Consider the following 11,150-nt stretch of genomic DNA (forward strand, 5'->3'; position numbering starts at 1 on the left):
CTTTGTTTGCAGAAATACCACATTTTTAGCACTCAAAATAAAATGTTTGATGCTGTGAAAAACACATGTGGCAAATCTAAGAACTGGATGTCTTTGTCAGTAACATTTATGCATGACAATATCCCGGCAGCACCAGCTCCCCCTCTGGTGTAATCCAAGTAGGACTTCATATGTTAAATGGGAAAATGCCCATTTTTGCTGCAACAGAACGACCTGGCTACCCTTCTGGAACATGTTTCTGGCTATATTTCTAAACACAAATATTATTGTGACACCGTAAAAGCAACCACAGAACGGCCTGAATTAAATAGGGACCATGTCACTGGGGGAAGTGTTCAACGGAGTTTGCTCCCAGGTTAGTATGCAAAGAAGATTGATTCTCAAGAGGAGTTGAAAACGTTGGCAGCATTAAGATAAATTCAACAGTGTAAGTAAGTTTTGATGGAATACTGAAGGGTTTAGTTTATGTAAAATACGCAGGGATTTATGGTATACTAAATGAACCATGGAAAGAGAAGAAGGGAAGTTTAAATGAGTATTCAAAACTGTAAAACAGAAAGATATATATATATATATATATATATATATTTGCTTTCGTAGATTTTCACCAAAACCTGCATATATATATATATATATATATATATATGTCTCAGTAGGAATAATCTTAGGCCTGCAGCCACTGTGAAAGGAGGACTGCAGAAAGCACAGTGACTTGCTTTCATTAAAAATAAAATGATTTTTATAAATTGCTTACTATTTTTTAAATGCATTAAATAGTAAGAAAAAGCATAGAGACAGTATTTTCCCTTGCTCAATAAAAGAGAAAAGGACAAAAAAAAACCCTTGGATTGTAAAGTGAACAAAGACATGCATTGGCCCCAAAGACAATTACCACAAAAATGATGTAATTTTTGAATTGTGGTACAGGTTTCATTATATATTCTTGTGGCACACTTCAAATATACTATGGAATAGTTTTGCAATAACCTAAGCTCTGTGTTATTTCTCATAGGGATTGGCCAGCGGCAGCTGTTACATCCATAATTTTAAAAGGCTGTAAAAATTAGCGCGGTGCTTCTCCACCTTTTCTCATTGCAGAATAACAGTAGTCACACCCTCCGTGATGCTTGTGCAGATATCAGTACACACCATGTTAGGGCTACACATAAACTTAACCTGGACAAGACAGGAGTCCTATTAATGAAAAATGTTGATTCCGGGGTAGAGCGATAACATGTTTTGGACAGAGTTGCATTTCCCTTGAAGGCCAACACTTTTACTCTCCAGTAGTCCTTAGTCTTGTTTGCCAACTGGTTTTCTTCCTAGAAAGGAATTACCTCGCCACAGTAATTCATGCTCAAATCACTAGATTGCTGTAACACAGTGGCGTAGCATGGGGGGTGCAGGGGGGCCGGCCGCACCGGGCACAACATCTGGGGGTTAGGGTTAGGGGGTGCAAATCCATGGGTTAGGGGGCGCAAATCCACGGGTTAGGGGGCACAAATTACTTGCCTTGCCCCGGGTGCTATCAACCCACGCTACGCCACTGCTGTAACATGCTTTATTTGGTGCTGCCTTTGAAGTGTTATTCCAATTTATAATTGGTAAAGGTAAAGGAACCCTGGATGGTTAAGTCCAATCAAAGGTGACTATGGGGTTACGGCGCTTAACTTGCTTTTTAGGCCGAGGGAGCCAGCGTTTGTCCACAGACAGCTTTCCGGGTCATGTGGTAGCATGACGAAACTGCTTCTGGCACAATGAGACACTGTGACAGAAACCAGAGCACACAGAAATGCCATTTACCTTCTTGCCACAGCGGTACCTATTTATCCACTTGTACTGGTGTGCTTTCGAACTGCTAGGTTGTCAGGAGCTGGGACAGAGCAATGGGAGCTCACCCATCGTGGGCATTTGAACCGCCGACCTTCCAGTTGGCAAGCCCAAGAGGCTCAGTGGTTTAGGCCACAGCGCCACCCACGTCCCCTACAATTGGTATACCATGCTGTTTCCTGATGGTTAACTAGGGCGAGAACATACAGCAGCAATCTAAAACAACAATCCCATTGGCTCCCTGTTGGTTTCTAGGCCCAGTTCAGAATGCTGGTGTTGACCCATTCCTTGGAAGTACCCAAAAGACTGCTTCCATTCGTATACACCTGCACATTACACCAGACCAGATTTATACCCAACACCTGGGTAATGGAAGATTATACAGCGGGGGTGGGGAATCTGTTTCAGCCTGAAGGCCACATTATGTTCTGGGCAACTTTCCAGGGATAACATGCATTTCTTCCTGTCAATAATCCTGTCTTGTTAAGTCCCTCCCACCGCCTTCCTGCACCAGTGTTGGTTTCATAATGTAGAGTTCCGCCCATGCTCATTAGTAAAATGTGCTGTATTCCTCTCACTATCTCAGTCTAATCTACCTCACAGAGTTGTTCTGCGGATAAAGTTGCAAAGGGGGTCAGGAACACAGATGATCCCTTAGAAGGGTGGAATATAAATGTTACTAATAAAATAACAAATTATTCAGTTCCACCTGTAGCTCAGGGACCATCAACACACAGAAATAACTACCTGAGGACCACTCTGTTAACTGTTCAAAAACTGAAGCTGACCAGAATAACCTCTTTATTCCAGCTCCTCTCCGGAATTGCACCATATTGATTTCTGGGTGTCCCAGCAGTTGCACAACCCAAAGTTTGCCTTGAGTGTACTCGTAACCAACACAGAGAAGATTTTGCAAAACCCTTGGCTATACCACAAACACCTTTGTTCATCTCCACCCATTGTAGGGTGTGGTTTTTAAAAAATGGCTGGTGAATTCCACATATTTGCAGAGTGCCGGATGATTCCAGAATGCTAGTCTTTATTAGACTAGCATATAAAATGCTAACCTGCTTCTGTACATAGAGCAATCCACTGTATCTTGTGTGATAGAGCCAGCTTTCCCAATATTCTGCTGATTAAAGACAGAAACGCTCCCAGATTAAAAAAAAGTCTTGCCATCAGATAAAAGTAAAAAATGTCTTTATTCCCCGTTGTTGTATTTGAAACATCTGTCTGAAATACAGCTGGTAATATCTATAGATTTTTTTCAAAATCCACCTCAACCAAGATGCAAATCCTTGTATTACACAAGGTTAGAAAACTCCCTCACAGTTTTTGTTGAGGCGAGTTCAAACACTTAAGTAGGTCTGGCCCTACCATTGGGCAGAATGAAGTGGAGATCTATGAACTCTAAGCCAGTCTGCTGTCCTCATGAGGCCAGTGTTCTATTAAAAAGGTAAAGGTAAAGGACAGTTAAGTCCAGTCGCGAACGACTCTGGGGTTGCGACGCTCATTTTGCTTTACTGGCCGAGGGAACAGACGTTTGCCCACAGTTTTTCTGGGTCATGTAGCCAGCATGACTAAGCTGCTTCTGGCGAAACCAGAGCAGTGCATAGAAATTCCGTTTACTTTCCCGCCGGAGTGGTACCTATTTATCTACTTGCACTTTGACGTGCTTTCAAACTGCTAGGTTGGCAGGAGCTGGGACTGAGCAATGGGAGCTCACCCATTGCGGGGATTCAAACTGCTGACCTTCCGATTGGCAAGCCCAAGGCTCAGTGGTTTAGATTAAAGCTCTACCTGCGTCCCTGGATGTTCTATTACCAGTGTAAAAATAAGATTCAGCTGCCAATCTAATCAGCTTCAGCATATGAAATAGGGGGTGTATCTTGTCCTCTGACTTGGGCAGGAAGATGTCAAATGTCCATTTGTTTCAGTGCATAAGATTGCAGGCTTAAATTATTTGCAGCTCAAGTCTGTGCATGTTTACTCTGAAGTCACATTGTGTTCAACAGGATTTATTCCCAATGTAACTATGCAGAGGATTGCGGTCTCTCAGAGCAACTGCAGCAATCAAGCTTTGCCTCACATTCTAGCTGTGAACTGCTTCTAGTTGCTTGGAATCAAATGCAGAACCGGAAATGGTTTGCGAGTCATGTGTGTCCACTGCTATTGTACTGATATACATCCATTGTTTCACCTATGTTGCAATGCTACAAGATCAGAAACACAGAGCAGTGCATATGTTAGCTGGTAAGTCTTAGCTATGAGTTCCCTTCATTGGTGTTTCATCTGTGGCCTTTAAAAATGTTCTTGCCCGTTTCCCATTTTCTAACCTGTCACTCTGCACGTCTACCTTGTCTGGTAAACGCTTTGGATGGCTATTGTCTCTGTAGCTGTTCATTAGCCAATTGGTCCCAGTCCCCTACTTGGAAATCACAATATGTCTCTGCAATATAAACTATTTTTCAAAAGACACTCTTCTGCAGGGGGGAAACCGCAGTGTAAACAATCAACCATCAGTGATAAGGGAGCCTGGGGCAGGTAAAAATCTGTATCTAGCCAAACAATCCCAACTGCTTTTTAAAATAACATAAACATTTCACAAGGGAATAGCAGAAGCACATGTATTTACAGGCCATGAAGAGCCTAATGACAATTCACTCCTAAATGTTTGATCAATGTTGTACACATCGGCCCACGAATTAAATACTTTCTATAGGATCCAAACAATGAAGGGCAGGGATGAGTGAAATAGAGAGGTGTTTACTGGGTGGCCGAAAAGATCAGTCTTCTTTTTTATTAAGTGGAGTTATCTATGGTAAGTAGGCATGTGAAAAGCACATGCTACTAAAATGCAGATTGTATTAAATTGGGTGGAGTTGCAATGTTCAATACAAAACAAGAATACTCATCGCAAAGTATTGGAAGACACAAGATCTACCCACCTTGGAAGAATGGCAGATGAAGGTGATAGACTATATGGGGCTGGCAGAAATGACTGGCAGAATCCGAGACCAGGGGAGAGAGACAGCGGAAGAAGATTGGGAGAAATTTAAGGACTATCTCAAGAAATATTGTAAAATTAATGAATGTTAGAATGACGTTGGTTTAGAAACTGTGTGGTTTCCAGCCGGATTGGATAAGTAGTAAGAAAATAAGGGTTAAAAACTAAACGAAATTAAGGGAAAGGATTTACTGAATTAATAAGACAGTGTTATGTCACATTTCTTGATGGAATAGAGACTGAAGCCATGGCAGGCAGATCCTGGGGTGAAGTGGTTGTTATCATGGGGGGGGAGTGGGGGGCTTTTTCTTGCAATATAACAACCAGAGCAGGGACGCGGGTGGTGCTGTGGGTTAAACCACAGAGCCTAGGACTTGCCGAGCAAAAGGTCAGCGGTTCGAATCCCCACGACAGGGAGAGCGCCCATTGCTCGGTCCCAGCTCCTGCCAAACTAGCAGTTCGAAATCACGTCAAAGTGCAAGTAGGTAAATAGGTACTGCTCCGGTGGGAAGGTAAACAGCGTTTCCATGCGCGGCTCTGTTTCGCCAGAAGCGGCTTAGTCATGCTAGCCACATGACCTGTATGCTGGCTCCACCGGCCAATAAAGCGAGATGAGCACCACAACCCCAGAGTCGTCCGCGACTGGACGTAATGGTCAGGGGTCCCTTTACCTAAGAACCAGAGCAATGCCAAGTAAATGGTGGGGGGAAAAACATTTGCAAAATCACCTCCATCTCCAAGCTGAAAACAAAGCCTCAATCTGCAGCATGCAGGACCTGAGTCATGCCAAGTAAGCCATCAGTGATGGGCAGAAATTAAATTCAGTTCACATGGACTTGTCTAATTCACTTTCTGAAATAATATGCAAACCTAAACAGAGCTATGCTTTGAAAAACGCACTTCTCTGAATTTTGCAGTGCAGTCCTCCAGCCATGTGTACAAAAATGCGTAGGCTAGGGTAAGATGCACACAAAATGCACGTATTAGTGAAAATAACATACAAAGCTGCATTGTATATGGGGAAATGGCTTTGCAAAAATGTGTATGTTCTAGAGAAAATTGCACCAAAATGCTAACGAATCTTCGTGAGAACAGTTTAAAAAAATCACATACTTATGTCAACTGAACTTACAACTGGAGAAATTAGAAGCTGATAGAAGCCAAAAACTGACAGTGTCAACCATCGCTATTAGCAATAAGAAGAGAAAGAAGACATCGGCACACAGTTATACATTTACAATGTTACGGCAGAAATGGAAGATGGAAGGAAAACTTAGGAAGACAGTACCAAAACTTGGTTTCAATGTGGAGTTCTAGTCTTCACTCTCTGTCAACAAAGCACAGTTTTCCAAGTTTGCTTGATCTTCAAGGCCAATATATGTATTTGCACACATTGAAATAATGTTGGTTTTTTAAATAATAATGTTGGTTTTTGACAAGTGCAGTGCTTAGTGTAATAATATAATAAGACTCATTAAAAAAAATCTGGAGCATTAGGAAGACTGCAGTACCAAAAGCAAGTGTTATGTTTGCCAGAGCAACCTTCTTCCACAACAGCAAAGTTAGCAACACACGTAATCCTGAGCTTTGCAGGAAAACATGCACTGGTGTGTTTGTCAGTTAAGGAAGAGAGAGATTTCCTCATATTACACCCCCTAGAGCCATTTCCCCAAGATAGCAAATTGGCAAACGTTGGCATCTTCTGTATGTGCTGGATCTGACAAAGACCCAAGATTCTATCTGATTGGACAGTTTCCCCCCTCCTCCTACCTGTCAATCACCACCCCTTCTGAAACACAAGATTAAAATGGGGAGGTTTGAGCTTGTCTTCCTTTCTGTTTCCTGAAGCCATTTGCTTGTTTACTCCAACCTCAGTGGGTCCTATGCATCTTATCTGCTATATATTTTAGAAAGTGGCTTGTTGTCTGGATGCCTCTTAAGGCATCGTAACCAAATTTTGCAGGATGGTTCCTGATGCTGAGGAGTAGGTTTTCATTTGGATAGAGCACCATAGCTGTCAACGTTTCCCCTTTTTTAAGGGAAATTCCCTTATTCTGAATAGGATTCCTCGCACGAAAAGGGAAACGTTGACAGCTATGTAGAGCATTTTGAATCAACCTTTCACAACAGCACTGATTGTTTTTGGTTTCTTAGAATTCCCAAGCAATTCTGGTGTCAGAAATGAGTTTTTCTCTAGTCAAACATACCAACTTTATCTCCAGTCATTTAATATCCTTGAGGTGGAGGTGTCTGAACTGGGCTTCTCGTGATGAAATGTTAATAACATTTTGTTTGTATTTTATTTCTACATTTTTCAACATGTTTCCGGCTCTGCTGTAGCAAACATAACCCCTTTTAAAAATCAGTTGTTAGATAAGGCCCAAGATCTATCCCTTATGATACATACCAAAAAGAAAAACAAGCGAGCGTTCTTAAAACGTCAAAAAGATTCATTCATATATGAATCAATTAATCAATCTTCCACAAAAGCAAAACAGACCTCCCTCACCATAATTATATAATAAATTCGTCACATAATCACCACTATCTGGCATCTATAATAACATCAATATCCCTAAGCATTTCCAAAATTAAATTCCTTTATTTAGGAGGATGAATACGTACTGTATTTACTCTTTAAAATTATAAATTTCAATGGAAAGCCAATTAAGAGCATGCACTGTCTAAGCATTTCAGAGGACAGGTCTGATTATATACAGATTGCTGAATTTTAGCCTATTCTTATTTTATATTTTTATCTACTATGGTCCAGTACAGACATAAGGTCCCCTTGCTTGCTCTTTTATTAATGTGTAATACAAGGTGTGACTGGAATGTTTGGTGAATGCGGCGGCGATCCCAGGGTTCCCCGTTAAAGGGGTTGTTTGGGGGGAAGCATTGGCCATACGCCAATAGGTTGCCATTGCTCTCCCCTGCGACGGCGGTGAAATGGGGGTGGGGGTACTCTGCTTGAACAGACGTTCTCCAGAGCCAGCCCAATCCCCACTCAATCTAGATAACCCTGATGTTCCCAGCTGGGAGGGGAGGGACTGGGAGGGATAAACGCCCAATGCCTAAGCCAAGGTCTCCCTACATCTGAAGTTTTAATAAAGTTGTGGCCAATTTTAATGCCATAATACAGTGTCTTGAGTCATTATTCCACCCGGGGGTCACCTGGGGCTGGGGGGACTCCACCTGTTCATGCACATCCAATACATTCAGGATTGGCCCTGTCCATAAGAAATCCAGTTCCAGCAGACTTAACTTAAATTTACAATAACTTATAATAAGTCTAAACTTTAACAGTAAGCATACTATGTACAGAACACCAGAAGGAAAAGATAAAAAGAGAAACCCAGGTTCTTTCTGGCCTCTTATTATAGTCAGCATGACCTTGAAGAAGAGATAACAAAACCAGTTTAAACTAGCTGTACTCAGCTTCTCTGAAGGAGAACCCAAACATCATGCTGGAAGTCTTAACAACAAGAAATATTCTAACATATAATCGGCATCGGAAACCCATGAAATGCTCACAATTGTGTATGGAGATGAAGCTGTAACTCGAAAGACAATATATGAGTGGTTTAAGCATTTCCACAAAGGGCAGCAAACCATCGAAGATGACCCTTGGTCTAGCAGGCCGTCAACAAGCAGAATGATGGCAAATGTCGACAGAGTTCGTGAGTTATTGATGTGGGATCAACGTTTGTCCGTCCAAATGATGGCGGAAGAATTGCCTATTCCACGTGAAATTTTTACTGAGGTTACTGAGTTGTCCTACCCTCCATATTCTCTCCATCTGGCCCCACCAGATTTCCTTCTTTTTCCAAAACTGAAATCTGCACTGAAAGGGCACAGATTTCCGAGCATTTCGCACGTCCAAGCTGCTGTGATGAGGGAACTGAAAGCAGTATGAAAAGAGGACTTCTCCAGAAGTTTCCAGCAGTTTTACGAACGTTGTCAATCGTGCATAGTATCAGAGGGGGCCTACTTTGAAGGCCTGGAAGGTTGCATGTTCGAATATTTCTCTTTGTCCTATTTCTGTGACCATTCACCAAACTTTCCGGTCACACCTTGTAGATTTAGCATGTAGTCGTAGCTGGATTCAGAGAACCATGAACAGAAGGAAAAGATGTCTTGGCTCTGTTTTTCATTACCTCTTGCTTAAGCGCTGGAAGAAGTCTTTGTACAATGCAGGGCAGTGATGAGTCAGGGACTGGGTTACAGTATGAGAAGGATGAATAAAAGAAGGTACAAGCTGTAGCACACTGGGCCTCGTAAAGGTCTTGTGCAAAGCCTCCATCAAGAATCTGAACAAATGGAGGAACTTTTCTCGTTGACCTTGCCATTTAAGCAGACACACTGCAAACATTCTGCAGAGCTGAAAAGGACATGGCCTTGAAATGTAATTTGAAAGCTGCATTATAGAAATATCAGTCGGTCAAATATTCATTTAAAGAATCGTCATTAAAGAAAGTGCAAAACATAAAATCATACAAAACTACTGTTTCAGAAGAAGCAGCTATGGGAAGATGACAACTTAGGAACTAACAATTGTAACAGGTCTAAAAGATATTACAGCATTCAGATTTTTATTATTATTAAAATTTGTATACCACCCTATACTCGCAGATCGCAGGGCAGTTCACAACACAAAACTACAATATAAAGAACACATAATACTTAATAAAAACAAGAACAAAACCAAACCAATACAGTGGTACCTTGGGTTAAGAACTTAATTCGTTCTGGAGGTCCGTTCTTAACCTGAAACTATTCTTAACCTGAGGTACCACTTTAGCTAATGGGGCCTCCCGCTGCCACTGCGCAATTTCTGTTCTTATCCTGAAGCAAAGTTCTTAACCCGAGGTACTATTTCTGGGTTAGGAGAGTCTGTAACCCGAAGCGTATGTAACCTGAAGCGTCTGTAACCCGAGGTACCACTGTAATCCCCCTTTCCACAGGACATTTAAAAGAGCATTGGATGTCAATCAGCCAAAGGCCTGGTTAAAGAGGAACATCTTCACATGGTGCCTGAAGGTGTATAATGAAGGCGCCAGGCAAACTTCCCTGGGGAGAGCATTCCACAGACAGGGAGCCACTGCAGAGAAGGCCTGTTCTCGTGTTGTCACCCTCCGGACCTCTTGTGGAGAAGGCACACGAAGAACGGCCTCAGAAGATGATCTCAGGATCTAGTTCATGTGGAGTTACATCGCTACCTGTTTAGTACCATATTTATTAGATCCCCTCAAGGAAGATATTTAAAGGGTTCTCTAAGGATCAAACAGGAAACTGTCTCATAAGGGGACAACTTATGCATTCTCTAATCCAGGCTTCCTCAACCTTGGCCCTCCAGATGTTTTTGGCCTACAACTCCCATGATCCCTAGCTAGCAGGGCCAGTAGTCAGGGATGATAGGAATTGTAGTCTCAAAACATCTGGAGGGCCGAGGTTGAGGAAGCCTGCTCTAACCCCTTGATAAAATCTGCAGTCGAGAAACACATGGGAGACTGTTTCAAGCTCTACGTCGGGAGAGAGAGGGAAAGTGTTCTTGGACTCCAGTTCCCATCTGCCCTGGTCAGCATGCCTAATAGTTAGGGATGATAGGAGTTGTAGTCCAACAACATAGGGAGAACCAGAGTTTCCCCAATCTCGCTCTAAATAATTGCAAAGGCAGCACCTATCATTGAAGAGAACTTCAGCCAATCTGCTGTCTAGGATCTTGTAGGTAAACTGCAAACACTTAAAAACCCAACCAAGAATTGTAGAAAAAATGGAAACATATCTGAAAGCAAATTACAGGCCCCCTCTTTTTTTACTTTTTCTTTTTAAAGGCTGACAATTCGAGCAATTTTTTTTTTTTATGAAGGAGCAGACAGTACTGCAGATAATTTTTAAGGAGCCATATTGCAGTTTGCCAAACTCTGCCAGAGAGGTTTGTGAGCCATTTCTTAGGGATGTCTCTTTTTGTACTAAGTTTTATGAAACACTTTATTCATGCCTGAGGAGAAGCCCTATTGACAAACAAGAAGGGAGTTCACAGAAGGCCACGAGGGAGGCAACCTTGCAAGGCTGATGAATGGATCAGTCAACAAGCAGACTCGGCAATGATGGATGGTTATGTGGGGGAAGAAAACAAAATCCTAAGTAAACACACATAACTTGGCTAAGAAACAAATTAAGCAGATTGTGACAGATGCCTAGAAATATTTGGATGGTGAAAACAAGGCTGGAGGTAAATTATTTAGGGTGGAGGTTATGGTATAATTATAACTAATAGGACAAAAGGAAAAGGGGGGTGGAATTACTAAAC

Source organism: Podarcis melisellensis (genome assembly GCF_964234715.1).
Source record: "Podarcis melisellensis genome assembly, chromosome: 10".
In the NCBI taxonomy this organism is placed as follows: domain Eukaryota; kingdom Metazoa; phylum Chordata; class Lepidosauria; order Squamata; family Lacertidae; genus Podarcis; species Podarcis melisellensis.